This window comes from Camellia sinensis, chromosome 9, assembly GCF_055761805.1.
Source record: "Camellia sinensis isolate YWXY chromosome 9, ASM5576180v1, whole genome shotgun sequence".
Lineage (NCBI taxonomy): Eukaryota > Viridiplantae > Streptophyta > Magnoliopsida > Ericales > Theaceae > Camellia > Camellia sinensis.
In genome coordinates this window covers 65,157,452-65,179,434 of record NC_138969.1, presented here as the reverse complement: position 1 = coordinate 65,179,434, position 21,983 = coordinate 65,157,452, and the positions used below count along the sequence as shown (strand labels likewise).

At 37.5% G+C, this 21,983-nt stretch overlaps 1 protein-coding gene across 29 annotated transcripts in view; it reads right to left on the bottom strand.

Annotated features, from left to right (window-relative positions):
• The window catches only part of LOC145798632 (uncharacterized), a 36,503-nt gene that overhangs the window by 9,967 nt on the left and 4,553 nt on the right, over positions 1-21,983 (bottom strand). For 8 of the 29 annotated variants that reach the window (XR_014339838.1, XR_014339835.1, XR_014339841.1 and 5 more), the window contains exons 2-3: positions 6,920-7,017; positions 6,454-6,768 (exon numbers count right to left, since the gene is read on the bottom strand). The exons of 3 other annotated variants lie outside the window; for them this stretch is intronic. The gene's annotated coding sequence lies outside the window, so the exon portion shown is untranslated. 18 more of the 29 variants (XR_014339857.1, XR_014339859.1, XR_014339861.1 and 15 more) reach the window with 11 other exon arrangements.

The following is a 21,983-nucleotide window of genomic DNA, read 5'->3' as shown; positions in this document are numbered from 1 at the left end:
TTCACGTAGCTTTCATTGACTTTGATGAAAAACAATATTTCCCCTATTGAATGAACCTAATGTATCGGTTTAGTGGAAACAATTCAGCTATAAAAGTAAAAAAATAAATTAAAAAATCACTTTCTACATTTTATTAACAAGATTTTGCTGCAGCAATTGTGTGCTGCAAGGACCCTTCTTCACAAGGTCAAGGGAATCACTCCTTGACAATTTGATTGATTTTCGTGTCCAAGCACTCAAAAGGAATCAATGGCAGCATTTATGTCACTATTACCATTTTGGTTCCTTACGAAGAAAATAGTGTATAATAAAAATGCCTATTGTTTTGATGACCCTGGGTATAGCACCATTTCCAAAAAGTTCAAGTTAAGTCTAAATGCTATGTTGCCTCTAGTTCATTTTATCCCAGAGGAACTTTTATTGAACTTATGATATTCCACTTTATGAGTGGGGTTATGTGACACATCTATAGGTAATCTGGCTCACCTTAACTTCTCAATGGGTAAAAATTTTTCTCTACAATGTTCAATTTGTCTAATCTGATTCACAATGAAATTTGGTCAAAACTTCATTTTTGCTTTCTGCCAAATATAAACTTCAAAAGAAGAAATAAAGTTTGTTAAATAACAATTCAACTACCCACTCAATCAAACCAGAATCTAGAATTATCCTACCAAGAAGTTAGTTGGCATTTAATCTTTGTCAAGACTAGCATAATGCCAGATCCCTTTTTTCAATATTATGTGATATTGTAGAACTACCATCTGAAGCTCATTCAAATCCCTGCTTCCACAAGAATTTTTCCGGCACCAACATAATCAAATTTTATATCAATAAATTATCTAATATCCAAACACACATTAATGTGTACTAATTGGGCATTTTTTTTTTAATTAACTAATATCCAAATGCATCTCATTCTAAGACAGGAACATATTAGACTCTGCTAACATTCCAAGCTGATTACAATGGTGAAAACACCTCTAGCCTTAAAACTTCAAATCCTGCTGATCACCGTATGTTTTATGTTGATGCAAGATTAGGACGTGCAACCTAATATATCATATAAAGTCCTGTATTTGATAAAATATAGACACTTCCACTATTTTTAGTCAGGAATCCTTACAACATAGAAAAGAAAATTATTTCAACAGATAGAACAAAATAAATTCAAACTGAAACCAATAACAATCATATTACCAAATCAATAATATTAAATGTAAAAAGCACCTTCAAAATATAGAGGCTATTACCACGTTTTGGTACTCTAAAAGCTTTTTTTCTTTGATTCATGGTATCCACCATGAGTGATGCAATTTGTTCACTGTTCTGCTTCTCCACCTTCTCCTGCTCTTCTACTTGCCGCCCTCTGTTTTAATTGGGATCCACTTTCTAGGCTAAAGCCTCAACTTCCTGAGAGCACTAAACAACCCAAGGAACAGTGGCTACAAATGAGAATACAGAACATGGGTCAATTTCAAAGGTCAACCTATTTGGCGCCCTATGGTTCTAATCAAGCCAGCTGCAAATTGATTTGTACTCATTAATGATAGGATTGTACTTTCCAATGAGCAGCCAAAACCATTTTTTAGTAGGCTTTTACTATCAAAAAAGAAAGTACCCAAAAAAGAAGAATATACAACGGAACTCAAAACACTGTCAAGAGGCCACCTTGCTACAGAGGCGCACACAAAGGACCTAACCTAGAAAGGAAAGCCCCTCACAACCCAAGAGAAATAGGCACAAAGGACACTAAAACCCAGACCACCAAGAAACAAGCCTCTCACAACCCAAAAGAATGTGCACAAAACACACTTCTCACAACCTGAGAAGCTAGACACAAAAACAAAACATAAAAAGAACGAAAACCACTATCCCACATTTTCTTGCAATTTCACAATAAAGTTCTTAGGATTGATAGACAATTTAGCAAAGGATTTTGCCCATGCAAGCTTTAGATTAAGAATCTTCTTGTCGAGCTTCCTCTTTGTCTCATCTCTAGAACAAAGAATGCAATCCATATTTCTTTTAGTTCATCCTTGATTTCGTTTTCTCTAGGAGTAGAAGACACATCTTTAGAAGCCACACTTTGAGAAAGTACAAGCCCATCCAAAGTCTCCTCCCTTGAAGGGGTGCTCATCATTTCCCTTTCATCCACATCCCCCAGATTGTGCAAACCTTTGGAATACACCTTCTCCTATTCCTTACACTCTACCTTGTTTGTTTTCTCTACCTTTTTTGAATTACATGATGCTAACACATCAAAATTATTAGATGACGATGGAAGGTAATTGAATTCTACCAGAATTTATTGATGAAATATTACAGGCAAGTTGATAGTTCCAGACACCAGAAGCATTTAAGACACAATAAGATTAAAGGGTTAATTAGGTAACACCTGGAGATACATGGTCAAAATATGGTTTGCAAACATTCTTAACTCAATCATTGCAATAAAATTTCACTTTCTAAAAAAGAAAGGAAGAACATCAACAAGAAACTAGTATTGTACATGTGCCTCTCTATGTCCTTAAGAAAGGTTGTAGAAAATCTCCCACTCAGTCCAACAAAAAGTTTCTTACATTAACAGAACACACAATGTACCTGGAAAAGATTTCTTTGAAGCATATCATATCATTAGCAGTAAGTTGAAACTAAGGTCACTCACTAAAGCACTACTTTTGTGACAGGAATTAAATTCCCTTTAAACTAATGGAGAGTGTTCCTAGAAAATTTTTCTTTGCAGCTAGCTATAAGTTAAAAGCTATGAAGAACGGGCACAGACACGGACACAAACACTAACACAGGACATGGCGATTTCAACAAAATGGAGACACGGACACGGCGGGGGACACGACAAATTATTATTATTTTTTTAAATATATATGTTACGTATTTGCTATGTAGAGTAATTTTATATTACCAAATAATCAAAATTAATAAAAACTAATATTAATTTAATGTGTATATAAAGACCATTACATTTAAATATTATAAACATATGTTCTATATATTGTAAACATTATATAAAGAAAAAATTAAATATATAATAAACATAAATTTACAATATATAAATTTATAAATAAAAGATACCGAAGAAAGAAGACAAAGAGAAGAGATATAATATATATAAATACAAAAATATATATAATATATAATATATATATAAACTAAAATATAACATATATATAAATATAAATAAAAATATCTATCAACAGAGAACAGAGAGAAACGAGATAGAAGAGAGAGAAGACAAAGAGACGAGGGAGAGGTGAGAGGTGAAAAGAGAGAAAAGAGCAAAGAGAGACAAGACAGACAGAGAGACGAGAGAGATGGAGATCAACTGAGAGAGGAGAGATAGACGAGAGAGAAGAGAGACAGAGATCACAATCGAAGAGAGAGAGAGAGAGAGAGATAAAGAGACTGAGAGCAACGAAGACGAAGACGAAGACGTTCGGAGACCAACCACCGACGACCGACCACCGACCACCGACGACTCACCAGCGAAGACCTTCTAGGTATGCCCAGCGAGCCTCTCTCTCTCTCTCTCTCTCTCTCTCTCTCTCTCTCTCTCTTCTGTTCTGAGTTCGTTCTTGTTCCGATATGATGGACACACGTGTCCCGTTGTGTCCCCTACAAAAAAAATCATTAAATTAAAGGGACACGCCATCTGGCATGTCCCGTATGTGTCCCCGTGTCCCTGGCGTGTCCGCGTGTCAGACACTGCCATAGCACCGGTTTTGGAGTGTCCACGCTTCATAGGTTAAAAGTGAGGTAACTCAATAATAAAACACAAATATTTTTGTCAGGAACTGACTTCAGTAAATCAAATGGGGAGTGTTTAAAATAAAGAAAATTACAAGAAAGTGGGAAACAAGAAGTCCACCAAAAAAAGAACAAATAAATAAAAAGAGCAAAACTCGTCAAGATTATAGACTACTGATGACATACCGCCTAACGATTCTAAAAACCAAAAATAATTGAATCCCCTTAAAAGGAAAAGAAAGCAAAGCCCCAAATTAGGATAAAAAAACACTCAATCCCAAAGAGAATCAATGTCCTTAAATTTGTCCTCAAAGATTCTAGCATTGCGCTCAACAAAACCAAAGACACAATTCCACAAAGCCTAGTTTTGTGAAATATGCAATAAGACTCTTGTGAGCCGAAGTCCACACAAAAACCTTAACGATTTGCTTCAAATTGTTCCAAATCCTAGAATGATGGAAAAAAGGACGAGTATTGTGATTACCAATGATCTTGTTGAAAAACGATTTGCCTGAGAAGATCCTCGAAGAATTAAGTGACCAAACCCATTTATCATTGAAATTGGGTCTCAAGGAGAAAACCTTAAAGGATGTTCAACAAGGATGCCAAGTTGCCAACTCAATCGATTCACGATCATTAATATTTCTATAAAAAAATTGAAATTTCATGAAATCGGTGCCGATTGGGAAAGCACTATAGATGCGATGGAACATTATGAGAACAGACCAAATGGTACAAATGTGGGAACAACACATCAAAAGAAGAATCCCCAAGCTAAGTATCTTCCCAAAAAGAAACACTCCCACCATTTTTTACCCTTATAGAAAGGAAGCAGGAGTACACCATCTAATGTAATTTTTAAATTTTTTTTTTTATCAATCACAAAAACATAATTTATTGATAAAGAAAGTGAGGTTACAAGATGAGGACAATAAGTCCTCTTACAAGTGAAGACAAAGAAAAACCACTATCAAATATACGAAGAAAACAAACCAATATTCACAAACAACTCTCCAATCATTAGATATCAAAAAAGTAAATGTAAACCCCATAAAAGCCTCAAGACCACCTCATCTAACTATGATTACATACGACTATAGCTGAATGCTGTATTATGTCTTTCAATGGTAACTTCATATTTGCATGGAGTCACCAGTAGTACAAGTACTGATTAATGACAAAAGACAAAACTGTACATTTTGCTCAAGGAATGCTAAATCCAAGAAGAAGGGTGAGAAAAAAGACCATTTCTCATAAATTGACTGTTTTATTTCTTAAACTGAAGCGAAAACATAACCCAATAATATAGAATCTTCCTAGTTGTGATTGGTAACACATCAAAACGGCGCCGGAACCCCATTCAAAAATACCCAATTCCTAACTTCTTGTCAACTGATACAAGCATGTAATTCCAAACTTGAGTTATAATTGTTTTCTAAAACAAAGACAAATGAGGTCAATGCACTTTGTCAGAAAACATATCCTGCAGAATTCATAAACTAAGAAGGCAACTAATGTTATTTTTGTGCCAGCTATTTGATTGATGAAGAAAATCATATTTGACAACATTTACGCCCTTCAAACAAGGAAACTAAATCCATACGCCGGGTAGTAATTTTAACGTCATGACGTGTGGGCTGTAACTATTCACAATTAACCCTGTTCATGATTTTCACCTCATGGCGCAAGGAATGTAATTTTCCCAAGTAATTTTACATCTTTCGTTGACTAGTTTCCACATTGGACTTAAATCAAGCAGAAGGATCCATAAAGTTGTTCCTGACCTCATAAACGAGTAGATGAATGGAATAATGCTGTGCATCTCAGAAGATGAGCTCATCACTTGCACACTAAGAAACATGGCGAAGATAATGCAGTCACAATGATGGGAAGACATTGCAGATAATGCTATTATTATTATATTTTATGATACGGGCTTTGTCTGACCTAACTTTCCTAATGCAGTTCTGTCAATGGCTTCAGCATTCATGCCAAGGTTCTTCATGCACAGGAAAAAAGACATGCACAACTCATACACATGCATGAATATGCACACAATTAATTGTATCTCAACTGGACAAGAATAGGAAGTAAATACATTTATCAAAAAAACTATAAAACAACTGGGCTCACAAAACAAGAAGATAGAGCTAGGAAAACAGTTTCAAACAGCTTCTCACTAGGGATGACCTAACAAAATACACATGGCAAGCAACAAGGGAGACTATGAGGATTATCCCCGCCTCTCCTTCCTCTATTTGGTTCCTCCATAAGAATCCCCAAAGATTTTGAGCGTGATAGCTACCTAAAACCCAAAGGGTGGCAAATAGAGGTAGTTTTGTGCTTCAAGTCTAATTAAACTTCTTTTCATACGCAAATATTTTGTGCTTCAAGTCTGACACAAAGAGATGAACAAAACTTCTCAATCCATAGAAATTCAAAATCATGAAAATTAACTCCAATTCTAATTCACCAACAAAGTGCCGGATTTTGATAGAAGTTGCAAAAAAGTGAATGAAATTTGAACAGAGTGCGCAAGGAGTGTACTAAAACAAAAATGCATCATAAATGCATTATTCTAAATTTTGAATACTTCTTCGGAGTTATGAGACCTGAAAACATTTACGTTAAACAATTGTGGATGAATTTGCAGTGGCATGGAAAAAATCCACCGAATAAAAAACTTGCCTCCTTCGAGACTACTCGTCCCAACTTCCGCAGAGACAGAACATGTACATTTCTTTTCATGCTAAGTTACTGATCAAACCAGCAATGGCAGGGAGAGCAGTTGAAAGAAGAGATGAATTGAAGGTGAGAGAAGCAACAAGAGAAGAATGCTGGTGACACTGAGATGGGATAGGGAAAAATACAAGGCCTGAACAGAGATCTCTTGATGTGTATGTTCCCTTTCCCAGTACCAGCATTCTTGTTATCGACCATTGCTTGGGTCTGCCGGTCATGGGGACGTGAATGTTACGACCTTTTCTTCAAATTTTCCACAACCTATAATGCAAAACAAGTGATTGAGCTCTGACAGTTGTAGACCAGCAAACAATTAGGTAATAGATTCTCTAATGCGTCTGGAACATCAGTCCATCAATGAGATTAAATATCACTTAGAATATTGCATGACAAAAAGATCAAGAGTTATCACCTATCTGTATCTATGGAGTCAGCCCCAATAGCATAGCAGTGCAGCCACAAATTAATTCCAAATAAGATTACACACACATGACAATTCTTTGACTGAAACTGCCATATACAGAAACAGCATTCAAGGATCAGAAGGCATTTAAGCATCTTCAATTTGATTATAAAATGGGGATACTAGCTCCATGAAGCTATATAAAATTGCACCAAGTTCTGATAATTAGATAATGCCGTAATTTATTTGCAGCATAAAATCCTCTCTCTATCATATTGTTAACTATAACAAGAACCCCTTAAAAGATGACAACGATCCTTGATCCATTACTTGCTATGAAGATTATAAGGAAAAGAGTTTCCTGATCAAGAAATGCTTTATCAACTTTCTGTTTTATCAACTAGCTGGTATTAATAAATAACTTCAAGAAGAAAGATAACTAATTTATTGTAAAGAGGAAAATAAAAAAATACGTAAAGTAAAAAAAAAAAAAAAAAATTGAGTGGATTCAAAAATTATAGTTCAGATCATATTAGGTAAGCCATTTACAATAGAATTTTAAAATTTGGCCTGCCATTAAACAAATCTGTATTATACCTGACAGACTGATCCTACTTGACAGAAGAACCAAAATACAGGCATACTTCAGTTGCCATACACAACTGTGCAAGGTAATCAAATTTAGAATGATTCAAAACGAAGAAGGTTACAATTACAAGACATGTGAATCCAGATTCCTTCTTAACAAACTTATCCTCTCTCTTTTCCAAATGAAAACTAAACGCTATGATGAAATTGAACTTTTTGTTCTGTCATTATACAAAATTCATTTCATAAAGAAAAACGTATAATAAGACAGTGGGTCTAGTATTGACAAACAGCCACAATGTGGTATGCAATGCACCTACTTCAAGTTGTACAACAGGAATATGCTTAATAGGAACACATAGTTGCAACATAATCAGATAATTTTGAACTTGAGAAGGACTATCTTTGTCTCTTACCAACAAAAAAAAAAAGGACTATCTTTCTATCTTATGAAAAGAATTTTTTTCATTAAAAGCAAGATCTGCCTATTTAATTTTGGATTTTTTAAAATTGGAATAGACTATAAAAGCATAACAGTAAGTTATATGTACACATGAAGCTCTCGATCTACTGAATCATTTCCCTGATTTTACGTGAAATTTATGCTCTAGATTCATTATATCAAAATTGATTATTCTTTTTGTTTGTTTGATTATTCATTATACCCTTCATACCCTTCACCCCAATCTTTCCAGCCTTTCATCTTCTCTTATCAATTCTACATCCCGTCCAAGTGTGAAGTAACTTAGCCACCAATCAAGAAAATAACCCTGCCACAAATATAGCAAACATTGAAAACCACCCGTCAAACCACTTGACAATGGATGAGAAGATGATTCACCATTTCTCCTACATCTTCACCCACACTACACCATTGTGAAGAAATTCTCCCCTTAAAATTTCCTATATGCCACAGCCAACCATCAGAATTAGGCGACCTTGAAAGGCATTTAGTGCTTCAAACTCCTTTCTAAGGGCAATGAAATATTTTGTAGTACCCACCAAGACTTTATAGAACAATTTAAACTCAAATGTTTCATTTTTAGTGGCAAGCCACTGAATCTCATCATTTCCACTTCTCACAAAGATCACTTTATGTCTTGAAGGACACACCACCTTATTCTTCTAATCAAAAACCAAGGTCCTATGTCTGACATCACTACCACTCCATCACTCTCTTGCCTATTATAATCTCATAATCTGCCATTGCAGCATTAATTTGTGCTACTATACCCTATTAAGAATGGGACAATGACTTCAAAACCAAACACCATGCCCAAAGTCTCTTATCGTTCTCCTAATAAGAAAATTCACCCCAACCTTTCCTCATACCCTTCATACACTAACCCATAGAAAGTAGTAGTCCAATCACTCAAATCTTCCCCTCTCACAAGCATATCCCAATAAGGTCCTCACCAAACAGGCATGGACATGTAACACGATATGTACACAACACGACACATTGACCCAATAAATTTCAAAAAATGTAGGATATGACATCTAAGGGACACTCAAAAAATATATAGTTTTATGTATTTATTCATTTTATTTTTTTGATAATCCAACCTATTGGACCAACTAATTCGGGAGACTAATCGTACCATCACACCCTCACGCCCCAAGTCTTGACCACCAGGCCAACTCCTTAGGGTTATGCTTTTGTGTGTTTATTATATGTTATATATAAGGATAAGCAATTATTATAGGAAGTAGTAGTCCAATCACTCAAATCTTCCCCTCTCACAAGCATATCCCAATAAGGTCCTCACCTAACGGGCATGGACATGCAACACGATATGGACACAACATGACACATTGATCCAATAAATTTCAAAAAATGTAGGATATGACATCTAAGGGACACTCAAAAAATATATAGTTTTATGTATTTATTCATTTTATTTTTTTGATAATCCGGCCTATTGGACCAACTAATTCGGGAGACTAATCGCACCATCACACCCCCACGCCCCAAGTCTTGACCATCAGGCCAACTCCCTAGGGTACTTTTGTGTGTTTATTATATGTTATATATAAGGATAAACAATTATTATATGTCATGTATATGACTTTTTAATTCAAAGATAATAATAAAATGTAATGTAAAACTAATTCTGAAGTCCAAACGAAGAATAGGTATAAATTTACTTATTTTTTCTTCTATCATTGAATTTAAAATTATTTTATTTAAACTTGTAATTGTTACACGGTCTTGGGTAAAACTCAACCCCAAAAGCTAGCCCAAGAGGTGAGAGTGCCCTCACGCTTATGTTCTTAACAATACTTTAGTACTCGGGGCAATGTGGGACTTCACTTCACATTACTTTAGGAGTGGAGTGGGATAGGTTACTTGAAAATTCAAATTTATTGATACACCTAGGCCCAAGGCACAAGGCAACCACAAATCATAACAATCAGAGGCACAAGTACCTAGAGACTACTATGCATGCACTCCACTAAAAAATAATCATGCCATCTACATACAATAAATGAGGCCTTGAGATAAATACCCCTCGTATTCTATCCACTATAAAATCCTCTTTAGACTATCCTCGATTCCATTCAACTCAAAACCTCAATTGCCAAAATAAACATAAGACAAGAGAGAAGTCTCCCTAAAGTCGTAGATATGGCAAGAGAAAAACAAGAGAGAGCAATTCATTCTAGTGGATGATCAAAACATTCATACACAAGATTGTATTCACTTCTTCCATCTCTCCTCGAAGGTTGGCGATATTTCTAGTACATGTAATAGGATATTCCATTTGTGCATTTGGCAATATATTAAATAGCTTATATACATGAGAATAACTATTCATGTATTGAACACGTCCTTGCAACGTATGGTGTCATGTGGTATCATAGTAGCTAAGAAGAATGGACACGGACACATGACTCAACACGAACATGCCTGCATGTAATTTTTCAAAAATTGTAGAACACATGTAGGGGACACGTGCAAAATATATAGTTCTATATATTTAAATATATCATATATAAAAAGAAATAATTAATATATGTCATATATATGAATATTTACTTCAATGAATATAATTTTTTAAGTCTACAAAAGAAGAAAAAGTATAAATTTACATTGCTTTTTTTAAATTAAAAAAACATTGGATTTCAAGTTATTGTATTCAAATTTGTACTGTGTTTCACGTATGTTTAAATAATAGACATGTCCCAAAGTGTCTAAAACATATCCATGTTCATAATTTTTTTTTAAATAGTAAGACATTTTGGACATTTGTCCAACAAATATTTGAAATTGTTCATCGACCGTTGTGTCATGTCATTGTCCAATACGGTGTCCAACATGACACACTACCTTCTTAGAAATGTCCATGTTTCTTAGCATAGTAGTGTCTACTACTAGTTTCTACATGAGTATTATATTGGTTGGCCTTCTTTATGAAAGTTTTTACTTGCCTAAAAAGTTTCTAAAAGTTTACATATGTCTATATACATATATACTATATGTGGTTATCCATTTTACCAAAATGAGGTTAGAATGAGTAAACTAGAATTTGAAAAATATTACTTAACAAAATAGTCAAAATGTCTTGTTTGTTTCCTCTATTAGGTTCTTCCTAGCCTACTTCCGAGGACCCGTATAGCAGAGGACCCTTTGGGAAGAAACCATTCTATGGGTGGGGTGGGGGGGTTTCATATCTCCTTTAGATACACAGAGCTCCCGTGCTCCTAATGTTGAGCTAGAACTATTGCTACCGTGGAATTCGCAATCACACGAGCACTCTACCTTCCAAAAAAGCAGCCTTCGGTTCCCTTTACTCATAAAGGATCTAACACACTCATCTGAAAAGTCAACTTGCTAGATCAGGTCATATAGAACACCAACACATGGAAAAAGGACTGAAAAAACCAGTCCATGCTCCTTATTGTAGTTAATGTTCAACCATTAACCAACCTTCTTTTCTTTATTCAATTAGGATTAAAAATAAATAAATAAATAACAATAATAATAAAGGAGGAGGAAAAAAGCACAACCGTTTCAATGTCCAAAAAATCCAAGTGGCTATTTTTTAAAAGGATTAGTTACTATGAAAACCTCAACATTTCAGACTCTATCGTGTGGATAGCATACTTTGATTTATATGAGATCTCCTCGATTATTAGCGATTGTAAATAAAGACGTGCAACCAATGCATCATTAAACACGTCTACATAATACATTGAAAATGAGCACAAACTTATTATAACCTATGTGGTGCTCGAACAACTTTCATATATATTAGCTTTCAAACTCTTCAATGAAAGATGGACCATTGTACCTTTTATGACTCAAAGCCAGTCTTGTTTCTTTCAATCATCCCTTATAGGCGATAAGCACCTAAAAGGATATGCCCAAAAAGGTGAAAATAGAGAACTGTCCATTAGGGCCTACAAACTATTAGTGTTGCACAATTGCAAACTAAGTCACATGCAGTTGGTTGAACTCTTATGGTCCTAATTCATTTTTTATAAGAAGAAATCAGATTCTATTTAATAGGGGTATGTTTTTTCACACAGACCAGATTTTATCCCACACGGTGTTGTCCGATGGGCCAATTAAAAACCCTACAAGGTGTGTGTCCATGGGTTATAGTTTAACATTGAGATTGTATGAGCATGGTGTAAGAATTTATGTATTATTGATTGATGTTACAAGATTGTTGTATTACAAGATTGATCAATTACAATTCCTATACAATCTATATATAGAAGAAAATGTGGTAGTAGGTGTAGTGGAGGTGATAGTGGGTTAGGTGAAGTGGAGTGTGTGGTGAAGTGGAGGTAGGTGAAGTGGAGTGTGTAGTGGAGTAGGTGAAGGTAAAGATGGGAAATTCTAACAGCCCCCCGCAAACTCAAGGAGGAGAGAAACTAACCAACTTGAGTTTGGAGAGAGTAACAAAACAAGAAAATACATAAAAATAAAAAAGGATAGGAGACACTGTATGGTCGTGTCAGACCGTTGGTGAAGACACTGTATGGGGTGTCATAACGTTGTAGAGGACACTGTATGGTGGTGTCAGATCGATGTAGAAGACAGTTTATGGGGTCATGGCGGACCGATGTAGAAGACAGTTTATGGGGTCATGTCGGACCGTTGTAGAAGACAGTTTATGGGGTCATGTCGGACCGTTTGTAGAAGACAGTTTATGGGGTCATGTCGGACCGTTGTAGAAGACAGTTTATGGGGTCATGTCGGACCGTTGTAGAAGACAATGTTGTGACAGTTTACGGAGTCTTGCTGGACCCTTGTAGAAACTAACCGGAATCAATGTCGGGACAGTTTACAGAGTCTTGTCGGACCCTTGTAGAAACTAACCGGAATCTATGTCGGGACAGTTTACAGAGTCTTGTCGGACCCATAAAGGAGCTAACCGGAATCAATGTCGGGACAGTTTACAGAGTCTTGTCGGACCCATAAAAAATCGCATCCTCAAAAGGTGCGCTCAATTTTTCAAAAGGCGTGCCATCAAAAGGCGTGCCCAATCCATAAAAAGGCGTGCCATCAAAAGGCGTGCCCAATTCATCAAAAGGTGTGCCGGACATGATGGCGAGGCACGTGGGCGTCTTGGCTTGCGTGCCCGTTTTGTCGGCTGGCGTCGCGCGATGCGCGTGTCTGCCTTGGCTATATAACCAAGACGAAGGCAGAGGCTGAGGCAGAGAAAAAAACTGAGAAAAACCTCTGAAAAATCCTTCGTGTTGCTGAGAAAGATAGTTCCGTTTGCTGAGAGAGAGTCTGTAATACTCTGTTGCCCAGAAAATAGTCTGTAACACTTTGTTGCCCAGAAAATGGCTTCATCGTCTTCCCGCGGGCTGCTCACCCTCTTTCCCGACCTCAATGAGTCAACGAGAGAGAGAACTGGTGCGGTGGCACTGGAAACTCAACCAAGCGCCCCGGAGTATACTCCGTTGAACTTTCCGATGCGGTCTGTGGAGCAAAGAATGGCAGTGCTGTCGGATGTGGAGGCCAATCAGTATACTTTGAAGGCATGTGTGGAAAGCATGACGGCGGTCACAAATTTGTCGAACCGGCTGCAGAGTAGGACAAATGAAGTGCAGCATTTAAACTCCCAGCTGTCTCTGCTCCAACGCATGTATAAGGATGCGCGAGCAGAGATAAGCGTGCTAAGGGCAGAAAACAAGGAGCTGAAGCGGAAAGCCACCGTGATGTTCCGATTTGGAGGGCCGCCATATGCTGCAGTGGAGGAGTATGGGGGAGTGATCGTGCCCAGTGGAGTGGGAAACACGGAGGCAACACCGGCAAGGGCTACCCAGGACGGGGGCAAGAAGAAAAGACCGGCTGCAGAGTAGAGAAGGAAAAAATCCCACTGTGGATGTGGTTGTTTTTGTTTTTGTTTTTGTTTTTTTTTTTTTTTTTTTTTTTTTTTTTTTTTTTATGTTGGAAAATGGTGATCGGGGTTGATCCCGAGATGAATAAAATGAGTGTATTGTGCAAGTTCGTCGTCTGCCTTTTTTTTTTTTTTTTTTTTTTTTTTTTTTTAATAATAATAATAATAATAATAATAATGGGAGACAAGCCCACATGGGTGGAATAGAAAAAAACATGATAATTATGTATAAATAAAAGAAAGGTGAAGACAATCTGAGTGGGTTTGATTAAATAAAGAAAAGATGATGGTGTGTGCAATATAATAAAATAAACATAGATATATATATATAGAGATATTTTAAAATAAGAGAAGAGGATGATGGTCTGAGTGGGATGTTGGGTGGAGATTGGTTTAAAAAATATAAAAAAAAAGGGTATGGGTATGTGCAAAAGGTGGTGGCTGTTGGTGTCATCAAGAGTGTTGAGCAGAAGCACGAGCCTTTGTCAGCTCACCATGGCACAGTCTCTGCACTTTCTACTGGGCTCTTAGTCGACACAAATCTGGAAACTTCAATTCCCTACACTTATAGACCACCTCCAGCACCTTTGCGGTATGATGCAAATCTTAGACATCCTCGAACTCCACCAAGCAATCAAGAAAGTTGTGGCAACAAGAATGATGCTGCAGTGCATACAACAGATACAGAATCTGCAGAAGAAACAAATGCCGGCAACACCATGGAAACATCGGATAATGACCTCAAGGGATCCGACTCAAGGGATCCGACTGCAAAATGCAAACGGATACTGAACTTGACCCATCAAAGGATCTGGAGGTTGAACTTGAGAAGTCAGGTGAACTTAAAAAATCCGGTGAACAAGAAGAAAAGGATGAAGAATGGAAGAGCCTCGCAAGGACGAGTCTGCCGACAAGAAACTATCGCCCACGGATCTTGATGAATACACGCTTGACAGGTTCGACGCTCCTCCGTAGCTGACGCAAGATTGAAGGAGAGACAGAAATTTGAGTAAGAGAAAGAGAGAGAGATGAGAGACGGTTAGTGTGTAGAGGTCCGGCGGGCGGCCAAGGCGAGGCTGCCGCCCGCCGGGGAAGCAGAAGTACTAGCTTCTTAAGCTTGCTCTGATACCATGTAAGAATTTATGTATTATTGATTGATGTTACAAGATTGTTGTATTACAAGATTGATCAATTACAATTCCTATACAATCTATATATAGAAGAAAATGTGGTAGTAGGTGTAGTGGAGGTGATAGTGGGTTAGGTGAAGTGGAGTGTGTGGTGAAGTGGAGGTAGGTGAAGTGGAGTGTGTAGTGGAGTAGGTGAAGGTAAAGATGGGAAATTCTAACACATGGCTAGTTTAAATAAATGGTGTAAAGATGGTTAAAGTCCATCTACTGAAAGCTGAAACATCTTCAGTTCTACACACCAATAAACACTCAACTTAGCGGCCTTTCGTTATAAATGGTAGAAGTGTATCAACCCATTTAATCCAAGTGTAACAAACTGAAGCATTGTCAAGGCAGCCCACAAAAAGAAACAATTTTAACAATTGGAACATTCAAACCAAGGAACAACTATGTTGATGAGTCAATCCAATTATTCCAATCTCCAAGGCGCTATACCAGCACCAGTTTTCTAGGGCTACTAAACTTGAAATCCACTCAATAATTACAAACATTTGGGTGTTTAAGAATTGGCTTTTTTAGTGGCTTTTTGGCTTTTTATAAAAAGATGTACAAAAAAAGTATAGAGAATGATTTGACAACTTGTAGTGCCTTTTTGACTTTTTGGCTAAAAATCAATGCTCCCAAATAGGCCCATGTTCGAGCTCAGTAAGTTAGAACAAAAGACAGCATTCTTGGTTCCAAGGAAACATGTAAACAAGCCACAGGAGTAATTATCACCAGACTCGACCACTGCCCTCAATGAAATGTTCCAACCAAATAGAAATTGAAAGCAAATAAAGAACTTTTCTAAAAATGTGCAAGCGAAACCAAAAATAAGTGTTTTTTTTTTTTTTTTGCAGCGACAACTTGATTCGACAGAGAGAAGACAAAATGGGAAGGTTTTTACTTGGCAGACAATAAAAAATAAAACTGTGTTCACAAAAAACAATATAAACCCTGATACAAGCACAAAATAAGTTCTAAAACAAGAATCCTATAAATATTATAACTCTTGTTAGAATGTGTTAGAATATTTCCTATTTATTCTGATGTATATTCAGCCTCCGTTTGGAAAGTAGGTTGGCTTTTTGGCTTTTTGGCCTTTTTTGGTTATTTTAGCCTGGGGCTAAAAAACCTGGTTTGGAAAAGGCTTTTTGGCTTTTTTGGCTTTTTGGTGAGGTGTTCATGGTAAATGACCAAAATGCCCTTGAAGTGATTTTAAAAATGTCAACTCCTTCACTTCTCTGCTCCACGTCAGCGTCATTGGAAATTTTATTTATTTATTTATTTTTTTTTTAATGAGCTATTTTGGGATTAGGGGTATCTTTATGGTTATTTTTTTTTTTAATTTATGTTTTTGTCATTTTTCTTTTTCTATACATTACTTTGTTCTTTTTCTTTAATTTACGTTTATTTCTTATTTATTTTTATTGGTACACAATAATTTGTTTTTATTTTTCAAAAATGGGGTTTCATGTATTTTATTTATTTGTAAATTACGTGGCAAATGCTAATTTCTGTTTTTATGTTTTTAATTTTTATTTTTTTGGATGAGGCGTATTTTTGTGGTTCTTTTTTTTTAAATTTACGGTTTTGTCATTTTTTTTTATTTCTATATATTAATTTGTTTTTATTTGTCAAAAATGGGTTTTCATGTGTTTTATCTATTTGTAAATTACGTGGCAAATGCTAATTTCTGGTTTTATGTTTTTATTTTTTATTTTTTTCGATGAGGCGTATTTTTGTGGTTCTATTTTTCAAATTTACGTTTTTATCAATTTTTTGTATTTCTATACATTAATTTTCTTTTATTTTCCAAAAATGGATTTTCATGTGTTTCATAGGATAGTTGTAAATTACGTGGCAAATACTAATTTCTGTTTTCATGTTTTCATTTTTTTACTTTTTTGGACGAGCCGTATTTTTGTGGTTCTTTGTTGTAAATTTTCAAAATTGTCATTTTTTATTATTTGTATACATTAATTTGTTTTTATTTTTGAGAAATGGGAAAAAATGAGAAAACATATGAAATGCATGTTTCCTATTTGAGAAAAATCTAATTTCAGCATTCAGATTTCAGGTGAGGCACAACAGTGAGATTTATGAAGAAAATAATTTTGATTTTAGATTGGGTGACAAATCAGGATGTAGAAATTCCAGATTTCACAAAAAATTGGCAGGAAAAAAAACAGAAAATGGGTTTTGCAGAGAAATCATAGGGTGGTAGATTCAGACATTGTAATGTGACGAGCACCTCCAATAATCGTTAAGAAAAATGTGTTTTCAACCACTAATCGGCCGTGACGTCTAGTTTCCATCACAGATTCAAAATCGAAGTGAGGTTTTGCAGTGAGTGCCACAGATATAACGATGGCTAAAAAATTGTGCAAACCGAAATGAAAAAAATGTAACCCCAATAAGTGGAGGAAAATTTTTTAAGCAGCAACAACAAATGGTTCCAAAGATCAACCGAGCAGATTGGGTTGAAGGATAGGGTATTACGCAAACAAACCCCCCCCCCCAAAAAAAAAAAAAAAAAGGAAAGCAACCATTACCTTCAAATTCCAGATCTTTGAGAGCCTGAGTTGCAGGGTCGCCGCAGATATGAACTCCGGTGGCGCACCAATGTCAGAAGTATCGTCGTTCTTTTTTCCCTCAAGCGCCGTTTGGATCACCTCGTTTGCTTCAGCTCTAAAGTGGATGACCTAACTGGTGCGAATGTATTCGAGGGTGTGATGGTGTGAACACCGACCCAGGGGTAATTTGGTAATTTCACCCCTCCTTGTATGTAAGTTACGCCCCTGAATGTGTTTTTGTCGGTTTGTGGCTAATTTAGCCAATTCTGTCGTGTAGTGGCTAAATTAGCCCAGAACTCTCTTGCCAAACGGACCCTTAGTATTCTTATGTTATGCCTTAGGGCATTCTTATAATTATGGTGATAATTTAATATAAAAGGGGATGAGATACCACTCATACCAACTTTTTCCTTTTCAAAACTAACATGGTATCAGAGCCTCTCTAAAATCCTAGAAACCACAACCCTACAGCCACCTTCACACCACCACCGCACCACCACCCCAGCTGCAATTCACACCACACCAGACACCATCTCCCTAGGGTTTCGCTAGGACTAATCACAGCCTCCTGGGACCCAACAGTCCTAGTCGCACCCTCCCAGGACTTCAGCAGCCTTAGCCGCAGCCTCTGAGGGCTTCGCCAGCACCCTAGGGCTTGTCGGAGCTCCCCTTTTCCCTGCCCAAGTCTGTCGGCAAGCTTGGAGGTTCAGTCAAGTGGGTTTTCCTCCCTCCTCAAGCTGCCAATAGCCACTTAGGAGCTCTCTGGTTCAATTGCCTCTCACTTCTCTTTGGTTCAGTCGACTCTTTCTTCTCTCTGAGTCGTTTATCTCTTGGGTCTTAGCCTTGGTTGCATTGAAGTTCTTATTCGATGGTCATTAGAGTTTCTCTATTCATGTAAATTTTTTTTTTTTTCTCCTCTCAGTTTTTTTTCTTTTCTGTCTTCTTCTAAAAAAAAAAAAAATGCTCTCTTAAATTCCTTTTGTTCTGTTTGGTATGTTCTCCCACCTTCCGAGTTTGTGATTAGACCAATGTGTGTTGTGAGGGTTCCTTAGTAGAGTATTTATGGCAGAATTAGTCTACTGCTTCACAGCCTGCTCCTCAGGGTGCGAGTCCTGGTTTGCCTACTACTATGACTGATTCCCTCCACCATAGCCAGAAAATCACCACCTTTCTTTTTAATGGTCAGAATTATCTAGCGTGGTCGTAGAGTTTGACTATATTTTTGAAGAGTAAAGGGAAGCTGGGATATGTTGATAGGCGAGTTTAGGCCCCCAGTCCTACAGATCCGGGTTATGATCAGTAGGAGATTACCAGTTCTCTTATCATGGGCTGGTTGATACATTCCATGGTTACGGAGATTGGTGAGGGATACTTGTCTATGGACACAGCACAGGATATTTGGGAGGCTGTGGCCACTACGTATTCCTGCAAAGGCAATTTTTCACAGACTTTTGAGTTGTGACGCTCCATTGACAGATCCGTCCAGGGTGAGATGACTATCCTCCAGTATTTTACTTTCCTTAGCAATGGGTGAAAGAGACCTGATCATCTTCAGGACTACAAGCTTGTCTGTCCCATTGATTCTACTGGGTACCGGAAATTTGTTGAACAAGTGCGGGTCTTCAAGTTTTTGGAAGATCTGAATGTGAAGTTTGATCCTGTTAGGAGTCGTGTGCTTGGTATGGATGTGCTTCCTTCTCTCCAAGAAGCATTTGCTTATATGCAGAATGAGGAGAGTCATCATTCTGCTATGCTTCCGTTTGCCTCTTCTGATCGATCTGCCTTGGTTTTTGCACCCTCTTGAGATGGGGATCATGGTTCCCGTCCTCCTTCTAAGAAGGATAGTCTTTTCTGTGACTATTGTTGTCACCCTCGCCACGCCCGTGAGACTTGTTGGAAGTTGCATGAGCCGCTATCTGGGGGTCATGGAGATCGTTCTGGGTCTCGAGGGGTCGCTTGGGTCAGTCTAGAGGCCGAGGGCCCAATGCCCGAACTCATCATTCTGATACAGTTGAGCCATAGTCCCCCCGCTCCGGTTGTTTCATCTACTGATATCTCTGAGTTTTCTACTTTTGAGTTGAAGGTTGCTCTTCGCCACTTGCTAGACCTTCGGGCATCTGGTTCATCTTCAGGTAACTTTGCTCATTCAGGTAACTTAGCTTCTTCTACAAGTGCTTTCCTATCTCATCAAATGTTGCCTTGGATTATCGATTCTAGTGCTTCTGACCATATGTCTGGGTCTTCTGATTTGTTCTCAGCATATACCCCTTCTTCAAGACAGGATAAAGTTCGAATTGCTGATGGTACCATTTCTTCTGTGTCAGGAAAAGATGTAATTCATGCCACTACTTCCATTCCTTTGTCTTCTGTACTACATGTTCCCAATTTAAGTGTTAATCTTTTATCTTTGAGTCGTATTACTCGAGACTTAACTTGTAGTGTAACCTTTTTTCCTGATCATTGTCTGTTTCAGGACCTTATCACGAGGAAAATGATTGGCAGTGGTAGAAACGAGAATAGTCTCTATATCCTGGATCAAGCAAACAAGCGAGCTCATTCATCCATTCAGTTACCATCTACAAAGGAAGACCTATGGCTGTGGCACCGTCATCTTGGGCATCCATCTTTTTTGTTACTTAAGTATCTTTTTCCTTCCGTTTTTTTGAAAAATAATGTTTCTGAGTTTGACTGTGAGTCATGTCAACTTGGAAAACAACACACAGCTTCTTTTGCTCTTTCTATTAATAAAAGTGTAGTTCCTTTTTCGTTGATTCATTCTAATGTAGAGGGTCCCTCTCGTTTTGTGTTTTTAAAGGGTTACCGATGGTTTGTCACCTTTATTGATAATTGTTCTCGGACCACCTGGGTGTATCTTATGAAGGACACATGTGAGGTTTTTTCGGTGTTTCAAAATTTTCATAAAATGATTTGCACTCAGTTTTGGGCAATTGTCAAAATTCTACGTTGTAATAATGGGGAGGGAGTACATTGACTCTGGCCTTGCCAGCTATTTTTCCACTCATGGTATTATTCACCAAACTTCTTGTACCAATATCCCTCAACAGAATGGTGTTACAGAGCGTAAAAACCGCCATCTTCTTGATATTGCACGTTGTTTGTCCTTTGAAATGGTGTTCCTAGATCATATTGGGGGGAAGCTATTCTCACTACAGCCTTCCTCATCAATTGTTTGCCTACCCAAGTCCTCAACAAACACACTTCTCTTCAGGTCTTGTTACGGTCCCACTTGTCTGGTTTCTTCATTCCTCCCAAAACCTTTGGGTGTGTGTGCTTTGTTCATAACCACTCTCCTAGCCGTGGTAAGTTGGATCTTAGGTCTCTTTGGTGTGTTTTCCTGGGTTACTCCACCACACAAAAAAGCTACAAGTGTTATCATCCCCCCTCTCGAAAATGATTTGTCTCTATGGATGAGTCTTTCTTTGAGTCTCAGTCCTACTTCCTGTCCTCCTCGGTGTCCTAGTCATTCCTTCAGGGGGAGCCTTGGCGGGAAGCAATTCCTGTGTCACTACCATCAGTGATTGAGCAGGTTGAGAATGTTAATAGTGATCCAGCTATTGAGAATGTTGAATCTGACTCCGTAGTGAAAGATTTTTAGTCTGAATCCACAGTGAAAGACAGAAAAGTTTATGTCAGGGATAAGGATAGAAAACAAGTTACTTGGGTACAAGAGACCAGATTCTCCACTGCTATCTTCTCCACCTGATGAGTGTCCAGAATCCTCTTCTTCTGATGAAACTCCAGGTAAATCTATTCTTTCTGATCTAGATGTCCTCATTGCTAAAAAAAAAAGGGGTTAGGTCTTGTACTCAACATCATATTTCTCATTTTGTCTCATACACTAATCTGTCTTCTTCCTATAAAGCTTTTCCGTCTAAAGTTTATTTTGTGAGTCTTACTTCTAATTTTCAAGATGATCTTTCTACTCCTGAGTGGAAGCATGCCATGATGGAGGAGATGAGAGCCCTAGCTAAAAATGGCACTTGGGAATTGGCGGAGTTACCTAAGGACAAATGACCTATTAGATATAAGTAGGTGTACACAGTGAAGCACAAAGCCGATGGTTCAATTGAATGTTACAAGGCAAGATTGGTGATCAAGGGCTTTAAGCAGACTTATGGAGTAGACTACCAGGAGACATTTGTTCATGTTGCTAAGATGAACTCTGCCAGAGTCCTTTTCTCCCTTGCCTCTAATCTCAACTGGCCTCTCCATCAATTTGATGTGAAGAATGCCTTCCTTCATGGAGATTTGGAAGAAGAAGTGTACATGAACATTCTCCCAGGCTTAAAACCAAAGGAAAAGTGAGCCGACTACGCAAGTCACTTTATGGGCTCAAACAGTCGCCTAGGGCTTGGTT